The sequence below is a fragment of the Saccostrea echinata genome, unplaced genomic scaffold, assembly GCF_033153115.1.
Source record: "Saccostrea echinata isolate AGI-Se365-2 ecotype Australia unplaced genomic scaffold, CSIRO_AGI_Sech_v1 ptg000042l, whole genome shotgun sequence".
NCBI lineage: Eukaryota > Metazoa > Mollusca > Bivalvia > Ostreida > Ostreidae > Saccostrea > Saccostrea echinata.
Window position 1 is genome coordinate 6,304,613 of NW_026889791.1, and position 16,063 is coordinate 6,320,675.

Sequence of the window (16,063 nt, forward strand, 5' to 3'; positions counted from 1 at the left end):
TCGACAAGTAATGCAAGATCGTGTTTGTATTTCTTACAGAACTGGGAACAGATAATCTTTTTTTATAGACAATAAAAAAGGTTGATTGTATCATGTTTCACTTAAATGTTCGTAGAAAATGCCAAAAGAGTACACCACTGTATACCTTTTATAAGTCTTATAAACTTGGTCAACATAATTATCTAAAATTCCTTGTAAATTATAAATTGAACCCGATTTTACTTGAAAACACTGATGTCAATATTCAGATCAGCATGATAAATGTATATATAATTAATAAGTGTAAATACATCTAAGAACTTTTCCATTCCCAGCTGCTGACCTTCAATAAGTAGATGTAGGTCGGCACTGGCAGATTTAGAAGTGTTTAGTAATATATAAAACACTTCCTGATTCTGCGATAGAACACTAGAATCCTTTCTGACATAATTAATTTTGTCAACTAAAAATCTGCAACAATACAGTGACAAGGATAACAAGTTTTGAAAAGAAATGTTCAAATGGTGACTGCAAAACGCCAAGCTTCCCATTCACCTCCCCCTTTCCCCGCCCCCATCATTAGCTATTGTCTTTTGACATTCATGAATCCCAGACATATATAAATTGTAAACGAATAAAACATACTTAAGAAAGCTGATGATTTTCAAAAATAAAAAATGTTAAAAATAATCTTTTCTTGAAGTCAAATAAAGTCAATGTCCACTATGAAGGAGACGCGCGTTTTAATTGGAGGTACATGTAGTGTTAAGGTATTCAATGTATAATGAAGGGATTATGAACAATTTTAAATCATTTTAAACTAGTTAAAAATGCATTGCTAGATAACGATGAAAGTGAAATGAACCAAATTCACATGACTGATAACATATAAGAAACTGGTCATTTTGCACTTTAAAGGTTTTTGAGAGTTATCTGCCCTTGATGCAAAGAAGAAAATTTTAATTTCGCCAAAATATCTGCGGTAATTGATTAATTTTATTTCATATTTTAATAAAGAGAGAGTGTATGCATATTTTCACCAAAAGCTTTTTATGAAATTCAAATTACTTTTGACAATATCTTAATAACACATGCATTGTCCATAGACTTCAATGTAAAATTCAAGGTGCAATTAATTTGACAATAATCAATTTTTTGTAATTTTCTTTGGTGGAGTATTTTTATTTCACAAAACCTTCAAAATGATACCATAATTACAAATATAGGACCGTTCATTTATTAGATACAAAATATGGTCGTTATACATTGAATACCTTAAATGTAAATTGATTGTCTGAACCATCCCAACTTAATGTCGTTAAATTACTTTTTCACGCTGTAAATATTGATTGAATATTTATCATAGTTGCGAAGACTGAAGAATTTGTTTCAAGTACATATTTTCAACATGATTGCTCTTTGTGACGTCATTTTTTTCAATACATTGCCTCACTAATTTGTACATGTAATGTCCCATAGTAAATTTCACTGAGAAAGGTTCATATGGTTTTCATTTGCATAAATAATTGTATTAAATTAATTTTTTCCAGAATTGATTTAAAAGACAATAAAAATAATTAATCCTTCAGATATAGAATTAAACAACTAATTTCTTTAAAAATATAGATTTTATTGTGGAGAAAAGGTGACGTCTATCCAAAAATGCAGCATTTTTTACTTCAATTTTTAAAAACGGATGTGGCTGCACGTTTGTAAGGTTATTTTTTCTCTTTAATATTAAAAATCGTAGTGTATTTGTTCTTTCTGCAAAGTTTCGCATACATACTCGGATGCGGCCATATCGAAATATAGACTTGAAGAGGAGGAAAAAGTCCAAAATGGGGGAATTCCGGAATATTAGACCGGTTTTGAACGTTATATAAATGAAAGGGCACGTGAGTTGAGAAAATTTTATATTTCACACACAGGGAAACCTTAACAGTAAATTGATACAATTGATAGAATGTAATCGTGCGCTTAATTTTTGCCGATTTTACAGGGCCGTAATCGGTCTTAACGTACCCAGCTCTTTGGAACTAATCTGATATTTTTTGCTGCGTCAAATTCAGTTTTTACAAATGACGGTTCTGTTTGTTGCTGTAATCTTAATTTCTCTAAGTCAGAATGCATTTCACGCTCTATTGTCTTTCTCTTTCTCACTCTTGTTTTCTTTTCTTTCTTTTTTTCTATCCGCTGAAACATGGCTGAAATATTTCCGATTCGGATTTAAACAATCAACAATCAATGAATCTAATTTTTCTACCTCCAATTTCTTCATGCTCTCGATCTTTTCTTTCTAATTTTTCTCGTTCAAATTGCATTTTCTCTAACTCTACTTGATACTGAAATTCTGACATTTGATATGGTTCTAACACTCATGTAACAATATATTTTGAAAAATCATATTTAATAAAAATGATTAGTTTGTTTGCAACCTTAATTCTGATTTCTTGCCTTCTCAGAGAAGACTTAACGGTTAACCCAAAGTGCAAACCTAATGCGATCAAGTCTTTTCTTTTTAACGTATCGTTATCACTTGGCGAGTTAAGAATGTCTTTGACCGAAAATACCATTTTGATTTCTGCTGGCTTTTTATTAATTTAATTCAACGAATCAAGTAACAAAATTATGACAATAAATTTAACCTGCAAAAGTGCAAAAGTTCTTTAACCCGGACGAGCCCCCAATTCTGATATGGGTCAGAATAACCCAAAATGCCAGCAAAAATCAACCACACAGTTTAAACTTAACAATAATTTATTTACAGTAATATATAAAATCAAAAGTTACAGCAAAATACAACAGAGTGTCCATTACTACACACAATGTCCCGGTCAGGGTACCTATCCCAGTGTCTTTGTACTCCGTACGCCATACGCCAGTCTTTTTGCATACTAGTCTCTTACCCATGCATACAATTACAGTGTATTTATACATTAACATAAAATAGGTGAGGAAAAATACGTTTACTTCAATATGCAGATGACACAGTAATGTTACATATATATATATATATATATATATATATATATATATATATATATATATATATATATATATATATATATATATATATATATATATATATATATATATATATATATATATATATATATATATATATATATATATATATATATATATATATATATATATATATATATATATATCATGTATATTCCTAAAAGTCTGTATGTATGCCTTCCAGCCGTAGTGTGTCTGTGTTTGAGTATGTGTATGTATGTTTGTGTATGTCTAAAGTCAATACAAGAAACAAAACAAAACAAACAAATATATTCTAGAAATTTTTAATACAAGATCTTACTGAAACATTCTGGACATACACGAAATTCAAGATTCAAGAATGTTCTTAAAAAAAAATGACACGACAGCTAATTAGTGTAGCGGCAAAATTTCACTAAAATATGTCACACTTGTATGGATACAAGCATGAAGTTTGACACAATTAACCGTCAGATAATACTGTTTCTAAAATCATTGTTGGCCATCGCAATTTCCGCCATTTTCAAGATGGCCGCCCTAAAACAAAATGGCGACATTTCTACACTACTTGGACTTGGATCGATATATTGTAATATTTATCATAATTGACCGTTTTGTGATATATTTTGGTTATGAATAAGCTTTGTTAAAGACATCTTATAAACCAAATTGTAAAACAATAGCTGAATAACGGTTCAATTCCGCAATACATCTATACTTATAAATTAATAAATTTTGCAAATAAACTCCGAAACGGTTGCACCAGAGTTCTTACTTACTCCTCTTACAATACACTGTATACAAGATGATGTCCGTAAACTATATTTCAATTTCACTCGCATAGTAAGTATCGTACATTAAATTAAAAGTCTACTTTTATTTTCTATAAACAGCCATGAAATAGCAAAAACATGAGTACGGTGGCGTTTCCGGTTGGCGGATCTAAGATACTGGCAATTTTTAATGATACTGACAACAAGCAATCATTTATTTATTTCATAAAACGTCATCACTGAATTATTCAATCAAAACTTGATTTAAATGATATAAAAGAAATAAGTTGTGATAACCGATTAAAAAGGGAAATGTGCAAATTAATTTCGTCATACACCGATCTTAATATTGATGGAAGCTTCTAGAACATCATATAGGATCGAGCCCGATGTTAAAAAGAAAAAAGAGGCGATCATTTAAAAAAAAGCTTTTGTATGAATGGCCATTGAAATAATGGTAAATCATTGACAACACTATCAGATTTGAATATATTTATATATCGAAAGACTATATATTACATGTATGTAGTAGTTTTTTCTAATAAATTCATCGGTAAAATTTGTATATATTCCCTACTGAGAGCATCGTGACAATGAACCCGAAGTACCATTTGTACTTCGTAATAAACTTACTTACATGAATTGAGAACATTAATGACCAAGGCATTGTTCAAATACAATTGAAGCTGTGTAAAATTTTGTGCTTTAATCAATACATTTCAGTTTTCTTCTGAATACAGTCTTTTGTATTAAGTACTCGGTCTATTCATAGGACATTAAAAGCTAATTTTTACACAGAGCCTGTACTTGGGTCTTGGTTTATAAATACGTATCTACCTTATTGATACGTAAAAAAGTAAAGTACATTTTTTACATATCAATAAGGTACATACATATTTATAAACCAAGACTCAAGTAACCCCCCCCCCCCCCCAAAAAAAAAGTTTATCAGTAAAATGCGCATATTCGCTGCTTTTATCCTTGACGGAAATGAAATAAGAGCATCTGAATAACAATATCCATAACATAGTATAACAGGTTTCACAATAAACGTCAAGTAATGAAATTGTCAAGTTTTTTTTACAGAAAGGGGGGATTAAGGGGGAGGGGGCGGTGGAGACGTACGTCTTCTTCATGCGGGATTTTGAATAAAGTATTTCTTCCTGCTATAAGCCTGTAGGCTGTCAGTAATACTACAATATATTTCCTGTCGTTAGTGGTAGAAATTTAATTCCCCGCGCTTGCGCGGGATTTCATCAAGTATATATTGTTTCTATATTCTAGTTCAGTCACGAGTTGCTTTTTTTTTTATTATAGTGGCAAAGTCCACGTTTTGCTATGGAAAACCCGAAATAAGTTGTCGGATCAAAAAGAATTATAGAAGGTGCACAATGGCACTATGTAACAAAGAATCTGTAAAAATATCATTAAATTTCATACAGTGGTATAAGAGGAGTTGCGGGTAGGTACCCCAAAGCGTAACGGACCGACGTACAGCTAGACGGACGGACGGACAAATGGACACCCCATCACTATATACCTCCTTGCTTTTCAAGCGGGGTATAATAAACCAGGGGAGGTAGAGCTTAATATCTGCAAAAAGTGGAGAAGCCTCATTTTGATGTTTGTACCAAGAAAGAACTGCTGCCTGCTTAAGATTCTAAACAGTGTTTTTGGAATATATTAAAAGAGGCAATATTTAAAGTATTAAGAGACGAGGGAACCAGTTTTAGATTGATCAGAATTTGCACAAAGGTGCAAGAGGAAAATATAGGACCTAGACGATGCAGAAGAACAATCCCCTTTTATCTCACACTCTAACAGGCATTGGAGACATGAAATAACAGATGAAATAACACATAGAAATAAAGGAGCTCATAGAAATAAAGGAGCTCAAGATCATTAACAAGGAAAAATGAGAGATCTGACTAAAACTGAGGGAATTGTAGCATTGAAAGAAGATGATATAGAAGAGATCAATCAGTTTTCTTATCTTGGCTGTATAATAAACCAAACAGGGCACTGACGTGAACAATTAATCTAAAGCAAAGGAATACAGACTTTTTCAGTGCTAAGATCAGCATTAAAGGCTACAGAAACATCATAGAATGCCACAATTGGAATATTCAGCACCAACATGAAATCCCTTTGATTTTATCAATAGACAGTGTATTAGGGAAACTACTGAGACATTATGAAATCCCAGCTAACATTGACATCATGATAAAGACATTGCACAAATAATTTACAAAAAGAAATTTGAACGATAGAATCATTTATCGTAAAACTGAAAAAAAAAAAAAACTTTTACAAGGTTGTTTTCTATTACCAACACTTTTCCTGATAGTTGAGGACTGGGTGCTTTAAAAGTGCAAGAGGAATTCAGTCCCCCTTCGGTTAGAAAATATACGAACTAGACTTTGCAGAAGATCTTTCACTTCTATCTCACGCTCTGACAGACATGAGAGATAAGATATGACATCTGAGACGGAAAAAAGAGGCCAAATATACAACGTTAATAAGAGTTAATTATAAGCAAGTAAAGAGGTTGAGGAAGATGACATAGAAGAAGTCAATCAGTTGTCTTATTTTAGTACGAACAAAACAGGTAAACGGATGTAAGTATTTAAGTTATCGTAAGCAGCTGAATGCCGGTTGCAATGCTAAGATCGTGGAAGTCTACAGCACCCTCAATGAAGGCTAATGTAAGAATATTCTTGAAATTCATCTTTCTTGACATCAACCCTAAACAGGATTCTCTTGATAGCACTTCTGCTTATGACCATACCTTGTACTGGCTCTATGTAGTTGTTAACTGCTCTTATAAGTATTATGAAACAGCAATAACCTGTACTTTAGCGCATGCTCACTGGATATATACGTATAATAACACTTTACTAATCTTACTTACTAATTTCAAATTTAATTCGCAGTAACTTACGTTTAATTCGAATTAAACTCTCCATGTGAACAGGGCATTTGCTGGGATTTAATAATAGGGCATCTTATGCCCTGTTCACAAGGAGAGTTTAATTCGAATTAAACGTAAGTTACTGTGAATTAAATCCGAACCGCGTTCACACGGGGAATTTAATGCGAATTAGTTTAATTCGAATTAATTTACTTCGCATTAAATTACTTCGTATTAGCTTCGTGTGAACGCTAAGCGAAGCTAATTCGATTTAAATTTTAACGCAAAAGTCATTTTGCGCGCACATGCATGCACGTGCGCGGGCGTGCAATGAGTGAAATGACTGATATACTTGATGAAGCCGTAACTTTTATATTTCTTGATGAATTGCTTTGAAACTCAAAATATAAAGATATACAAGATGAGATGGTCAAATTAGCATGAACTCACGCGCATGCACGTGCGCTCTTATCTGATTGGCGGATATAAAAATCTTAATAATTTCCTAAATACTTTGAAATTTAAAATATAAGTATATATTATAAGGTGCTACAACATGTTATATAGGAAATCTCTTGAAATCATTAGTATGTAGATGTGCTGCAATCTGATTGGCTGAAACTTACAATGTCTATAATTCCCTTGGTTTTCAACAAAACAGGCTGAAATTAACGACATGGATAGGCATATAGGGCTCCTACATTATGATACTATCAAAACATGCATGCGTGTATGCTGAATTCTGATTGGCTAATACTTAAAGGGTTATATCTCTCTTGTTTTTTAATTAAATTCTTTGATATTTAACACAAATGCATATATTGTGAGCCACTATAAGAAAATTAATGTGAAAAATATAGAAAACATGTGCAAGCACATGCGCTGAAATTTGATTGGCTAATACCCATCTGGCTATATCGGAGTAGTTTTTCAATAAAATACCCTTGAAAATAAAAGTGTCCAGCTATACTACAAAAGTATTCCCTAATTTAATGAAGAATGTAAGGAATGGGGCATCATAAGGGATTGGGGAGCCATTTGGGGAGAGTGGGGTCTGTTAGCTATCATCCGCAACTGTACTCGGCAATGCTGGTACCGGACATCCATGACTTGTACCTGCTCACTAATATCAAAAACGGAATGTCAGAGCAAGATTTTCCGGATTGTTCAGCATATTAAACTACATGTTGTGAATTAAGTATGGATTGTTTTTTAATGAAAAATACGAAATGTGTTAATATGGAGGAAAGAAAACTTCTGATTTTAAACAAATCTACTTTATGGAAGGCTGTAACCGCCAAAACGGTAACGATAACTGGCTTAGTGAATATATCGCGGAAAATATATGTAAACTTGACTATGCCTAAATTTTGTATATCTATGACTGTATGCCTGTGCCTGATATACACCATCTGCGACTGTACCTGTGCCGTACATACACACTACCACTGACTCAACCCTCGCTTGATTAATAACATCCACGAGAAAAAAATCTGTGGATTTTCTCCGATTTAAATTACTGAATTCAATCAAAGCGCAATTAACGATCATCTTTATATTACCCATGACAGTGATACCAAGACAAACGATGTCAGCAGTGATTAAGGAAGGATCCAAAACTTTTACAGATTTAAATTTAAAGCTTTATGTTCAGAAAACAATATGAGCCAGATCTTTATTTTTTTAGGGTTGGGTGGGGGTGGGGGGGGGGGTGGGGGGGGGCTGGGGGCATGATTTCAATATCCTAGGTGCTCAATAATATAAATTTAAAATGAAACATGCTAGTATAATTATAGAAAATATACGAGTAAACAATAAACAAACTAAAATAAAAAAGGAAATTGAAATAAATATTGGAATTAATTTGTAATCCTTAATTTTATGTTAGAAAGTAAAAGTACGTCACAATATTATTAATTTCACCCATTTCATTGATCACGCAAGTGGTGTCAATGAAAAACACAGTTTTTCCCCCCATAAATATACATTTGTATGTCTTACGATATATACGGATGGAATGGGCTGATCCACCCGTTTTCAATGTGTTATATATAAACATCTCAAGTGCACCCCAGGAAGTAGCCTCCTATGCCCTGAAAAAGAATAGTCCCTAACAAAAAACCTTTATTTATTTACAAAGTACATAAAATTTACTAGGCACAGGTATCAAAGTTGTAAAAATTGGCTGGAAGAACCCCCCCCCCAAAAAAAAAAATCTAAAAGGAATAAATAATTAATTTTATATGCATGGAACAATTTATAAACATCTTGACTGGTCGATAACCGTGGTGTGATACCTGAAATATGCAGGGTATGGTATTAAAATAATTGATGATATTAAAGGAAATTAATGCTATAATTATCGATAACATCCGAAGAAAATAATTGTGTAATTCTTTATTAGATCCGCCTCTCTAAGATTCTGCAATCAATTGTCTGGAATCAATCTATAGGGAATATCGGTGAATAGCGTTAATAGCACCTTTATTGTGTTCAGCTCAAAGAAAATCGTAAGGAATTTCTTGGGATGCAACATTCACAACTGTACCTGTCCTGACAACTCTAGAAATTTTACACCATGACTGTACCGGTGCCTGATTGACAACATCCACGACTGTACCTGTCCAGTACACACACTATATTCTACATCCATGACTGTACCTGTGCCGTATAAACAACATCCACGATTGTACCTGTTAAGTACACACACTTTATTCTACATCCACGACTGTACCTGTGTATATATACATACTTTATTCTACATCCCTGACTGTACCTGTGCCTTATAAACAACATCCACAACTGTACCTGTCCAGTACACACACATTATTCTACATCCATGACTATAATTGTGCCTTATAAACATCATTCACGACTGTACCTGTGCCTTATAAACAACATCCACGAATGTACCTGTCCAGTACACACACTTAATTCTACATCCATGACTGTACCTGTGCCGTATAAACAACATCCACGTCTGTACCTGTCCAGTACACACATTTTGTTCTACATCCCTGACTGTACCTGTGCCTTAAAAACAACATCCACGACTGTACCTGTGCATATAAACATACTTCATTCTTCATCCCTGACTGTACCTGTGCCTTAAAAACAACATCCACGACTGTACCTGTCTAGTATACACATCTTACTCTACATCCATGACTGTATCTGTGCCTTATAAACAACATCCATTACTGTATCTGTCCAGTACACACACTTTATTCTACATCCATGACTGTATCTGTGCCTTATAAACAACATCCACGACTGTACCTGTCCAGTACACTCGCTTTATTCAACATCCCTGACTGTACCTGTGCATATATACATACTTTATTCTACATCCCTGACTGTACTTGTGCCTTATAAACAATATTCACGACTGTACCTGTGCAGTATACACATCTAACTCTACATCCATAACTGTATCTGTGCCTTATAAACAACATCCACGACTGTACCTGTCCAGTACACACATTTTATTCTGCATCCATGACTGTACCTGTGCCTTAGAAACAACATCCACGACTGTACCTGTCTAGTATACACATCTTACTCTACATCCATGACTGTATCTGTGCCTTATAAACAACATCCATTACTGTATCTGTCCAGTACACACACTTTATTCTACATCCATGACTGTATCTGTGCCTTATAAACAACATCCACGACTGTACCTGTCCAGTACACTCGCTTTATTCAACATCCCTGACTGTACCTGTGCATATATACATACTTTATTCTACATCCCTGACTGTACTTGTGCCTTATAAACAACATCCACGACTGTACCTGTGCAGTATACACATCTAACTCTACATCCATGACTGTACCTATGCCTTATAAACAACATCCACGACTGTACCTGTCCAGTACACACACTTTATTCTACACCCATGACTGTACCTGTGCCTTATAAACAACATCCACGACTGTACCTGTCCAGTACACACATTTTATTCTGCATCCCTGACTGTACCTGTACCTTATAACAACATCCACGAATGTACCTGTGCATATATACACACTTTATTCTACATCCATGACTGTACCTGTGCCGTATAAACAACATCCACGACTGTACCTGTGCATATATACATACTATATTCTACATTCCTGACTGTACTTGTGCCTTATAAACAACATGTACGACTGTACCTGTGCAGTATACACATCTAACTCTACATCCATGACTGTACCTGTGCCTTATAAACAACATCCACGACTGTACCTGTGCAGTATACACATCTTACTCTACATCCATGACTGTACATGTGCCTTATAAACACCACTACGACTGTACCTGTCCAGTACACACATTTGATTCTACATCCATGACTTTACATGTGCCTTAAAACAACATCCACGACTGTACCTGTCCAGTACACACATTTTATTCTACATCCCTGACTGTACCTGTGCCTTAAAAACAACATCCACGACTGTACCTGTCCAGTACACACATTTTATTCTACATCCCTGACTGTACCTGTGCCTTAAAAACAACATCCACGACTGTACCTGTCCAGTACACACACTTTATTCTACATCCCTGACTGTACCTGTGCCTTATAAACAACATCCACGACTGTACCTATCCAGTACACACACTTTATTCTACATCCATGACTGTACCTGTGCATTATAAACAACATCCACGACTGTACCTATCCAGTACACACACTTTATTCTACATCCATGACTGTACTAGTGCCTTATAAACAACATGCACAACTGTACCTGTGTATGACACACACTACATCTATGACTGTACGTATGCCTTATAATAAAGATTTACACACAATAAACTTCTCAGAGTTTAAGAGGTACGTATTGTATACTGTATTTGGACCATCCTACCATAAAAACAACAATATTCAAACAATTTTATTTCACTCACAAATTTTGATCTTTAAGTGTATCCTTGACTCTTAAAATTTAACCATGAAAATCAATTAGAATCAAGTTCGAGACACGAATAATCATCAGTGTACAGGTGAAATACTCAAAGCTATAAGTCAACTCATAGGCAATTAATATTATTAATTTTAATTAATTTTAATAAACATTTGTCGTATACGTTTGACGTATAATCAATTGTAAACTATGATAATAATACCAGGCTTTTGGGTTGGCACAGAAGAAGGTGTAAAGATATTTTCATAGTTGAAAACATTTTAGGATGGAATACTAGTAGTGCATTTTATCGTGTTAACAAAGAAAGACCTATTGAAAATAATTATTGCAGTACATGTAATACTACATGTATCTACACTTCACTATTCAATGTTTAAATGGCATTCAAAAGAATTAAAAAATAACCCAATGATGAAACATGACATAAACAGGAGGGGAAAATGAGGAAAAGGATGGATTTTTTTTTCATGTGCTTAAGAGTCCTCTATACACCGCACACTAAAGAGTTCTAATTTTGTGGTACATTTGTGCAAATAGAGTAATTTGCCTTTTCATCAAGAACAAGCTAGTGCAGGTGTCATAACAGTATTTCACTTGAGGTTCACGTCAAATCATGGCTGACGCAAAATAATTCCTGAATCTTCCCTTCCGATTCGGGCATTTTAACACGAGACTGGAGCTGAATTTTTTTATGAGATGAAAAACAATATGTAAACTTCTTGTATTAACTAGATTCATTATAATTTAGGGCGTGCTGATTTTTCTATATACTGTATTTGAGTGGGGAGTGATTAGGTCCTGGACTTGATTTTCAAGCACTTGCTCTTCGACCGAAACAAACTTGCGTGCCCTGCTGGATGGCTATGTTACAACGCGAAATGTAATAACAACGCGAAATGTAATAAACTGGGATTATTACATTTTGCGTTATTACATTTTGCGTCGAGATCGACGCAAAATGTAATAACGCGAAATGTAATAATACATTTTTTGGATTATTACATTTTGCGTTATTACATTTTGCGTCGATATCAACGCAAAATGTAATAACGCAAAATGTTATTATACAATTTTTGGATTATTACATTTTGCGTTATTACATTTCGCGTTGATCTCGACGCAAAATGTAATAACGCAAAATGTAATTGCAGAATCTTTAGGATTATTACATTTTGCGTTATTACATTTTGCGTCGACATGAAGCAAAAACGCATATACGCAAAATGTAATCATACATTTTTTAACAATTACGTTTAATATTCAATTCTTGTTTCGTTAGCTTGTTTGACAATAGTTTGCCTCGAATGAGAATATGTTCGTAGGTACAGCAAGATCTTGTGTATCGAATCAACTGAGTCGAATACCTAATATGCACGTACTGTAGGATTGATTGATTGATTATATGTTGTTTTACGTCCCATTCGAGAATTTTTCACTTATATAGAGACATCACCATACATCGGTGAAGGGCTTCAAATTTTGACCTTTACTCGGCACTCAGGGCCATTGAGAAGTGAGGGATCTATATCGTGCCAACGCTTGCCGTGACACGGGGCCTCGGTTTTTAAGGTCTCATCCGAAGGACCCGCAACTTTCACTTCAAAGTGCTGAGTGCATGGCGAAGGAACAGTTGCTACCCATTTCTTATCGACTTAGGTCAGTCGCGGCCGAGATTCGAACTCACGACATCCCGATCAAGGAGCGAGCGCTCTACCTACTGAGCTACCGTGAACGGTTCAGGTACTGTAGGAAGGGTATATTGCTACACAAGTAAGTTCAGAATTGAAAAGTTTAAATCATCACGTTTATGATATAACTTTATTGTTGGATTACCATTAAGGTATTTTTCTAGTAAAATATCCAAATGTAGAACAGAATGTGTCAGACTTTGTGGTATTTTTAATTTAAGCTCTCTGAGAGATATCAAGTCGACATATGAATGGAAGTAACTATTGTTAATTGATAATTCGGCGTTGATATATATCTAAATGTCGAGCTGAAAGCCACAGCAAGTTTTTTCTTCATCTGATATATAAGTTTTTTTTTTATAAATCCTGCTGCACTACTTTTTCCATTATTTCTCGATCATGACAAGGAGCATACGGCGGGTGTGACCGGTCGGTAGGAGATGCTCACTCCTCTATAGCACCTGATCCCACCTCTGATATTTTGGAGGTCCGTGATTGCTCTGCACCAAATTTGTATTTTTTTAAGGACTGTTGAGCTTGAAAACTGTTCGTTATCTTCATATATTTCATCATTGCAAAAACAGGTCTGTCAATAACGAAACACAATGGATAGGCGTGGGGGGGGGGGTGCAGTATTCAAGACATAACCGAAAGCATAACCTAAATATTGATTGATTCATGAAATGAACATATAACACTTAAAAGACATCTTCAGTGCCATATCAAATATAAATTTGTTTTCTTTTTTTTATATCTTCAAGATAATTTATTTAAATCTTATTTTCGTAACTCTATCTTGATTTGATATTTCTGCATTGGAAAGAATATTCCAAGGAACACTAAGTCAATAATAAACTCTGAAATAGAGAATCTTGGGAATGATACTTCCTTTCATAGAGAAGCCCTAGCACTTATACATGTTTGCATGTAGTTACATATTTTCTCCAAATTCGCTATGTTAATTATTTCAGTACATTACGCTCCTATTGGGCAAACAATGTCTACTTGTGTAATTGCAACGTTGAAAAGGAAATACAATTACAACATTGTTCAGGAAATTAAAGTAATATTTGTTTTTTTTCATTTGAAGGTAACTAAATGTATAAAAAGCAATGTTACACGTATATTCCGCATTTTCTTTTCTACCTACATGCACATGTTACACAAGGTGTTTAAAATACATTTATGTGACACTTAACACACTTCTGATTCGCTAGACTTTTTATAATACATGAAAACTAGAATGTTCCAAAGAATGCATGTGTCGCCGGCCTTGTAGCTTCATCAATATATTAAAGACGTAAATAAATCTAGGACTGGTCATCAATTTATTTGCTACTACACCTGTATCAATATAATTTATGCATTCGTCTGCAAAGAAAAAGAGAGGTCAACGAATAGAAGAAGACAAAGATGGAAATTAACAATCAAAGACAAATTTTGGTCCCAAGCTCTCAAACGAGTTATGAAATTGAAACTATTAGAAATAATTAATAATATTTATGCGTTAGTAAATTTGAGGCCTATCAACCGATATAAGGCAATGTCTCTATTTGAATGAAAAAAGTCCTCGAACAGAACCTAAATCATACAATTAATACGTGTTTCCAACAATGCTCAAAAAAAGATTTCAGTTTGTTTTTAATGCATTTATCAGATTTCACGATCAATTGTGGATTATCAATCTCGATATATTTTCATTGTGTAGCAGTTTGTTGGTAATTTTATATCATACACTTTTAATGAAGTGTCATGAGTTCATAAACATGTCAAGGTCAATCGGTCGGTTAAGCTGAATTTTTCAGGGTGTTTTATGATAAACAGCTTACATGCTATATAGGCCTAGCATAAACTTTCATGTACCTCTTTTCGAAAAAAGTGTTGTAAATCAGCACTCTGAAAAATTTTGAAAAAGTAGGTTAACGTTCAAGTCAAATGGTCACGATGTTGAATAGGAATTTTTTTATGTAGCGATGCTTTTTTCTGCCCCCGTAATCGAAGATTCGGGGGTATGTAGTTTTTGCCCTGTCCGTACGTCTGTTTGTCTGTTTATCTGTTTATCCGCAAAAACTTTAACCTTGTCCATAACTTTTGAGTTGGTGGAGCTATGGCTTTCATATTTCACAGGTGTATTCCTTGTGAGAAGACCTTCCTTTGTGTACCAACAATTTTAACCCTGACCTTGGATTTTAACTTGCATTTGAGAAATTTCAACTCTCGCCATAAGCTGCCATACGGTGGCATCATTGTTTGACAAATACATCTTGTTTTTTTGTTTGTTTGTTTGTTTGTTTTTTTTTACCTTTTACATATTTTAAGTTGAAATATGGTGAGTATTTGACTAAAAAAGTTTTCGTAGTTACAGCGAATTGTTCTTTATATTGTAAAGCTGTCCAAAAAAAAATCTGACAAAAGGTTAGAACTTACAATGTATATTTATTTTAAACATTCAAGTAATTCTTTTCTGAGAACTGTATCTAATCACATGCCTACATAGCCTGACAAATCTCTGCAAAAAATATTCATGTAAAGATTCGGTGTATAGTTGAAATAAAGCAAGAAAATACAGATAATTATGTTAAAATTGTTTCTTTTGACATGTTTATTTAAAAAAAAAACCCACATTTTTCTGTGCATTGAAATCATTAAAAGACATAGAAGATAAAAAATTAAGACAAATTATATTTTTATTCACAATAATGTTACCTTAACACTTCTTTTCATTGATACGATGACCTAAATATGTTTGTTAACATCGATGCCTTGATGCTGGAACAAAAATA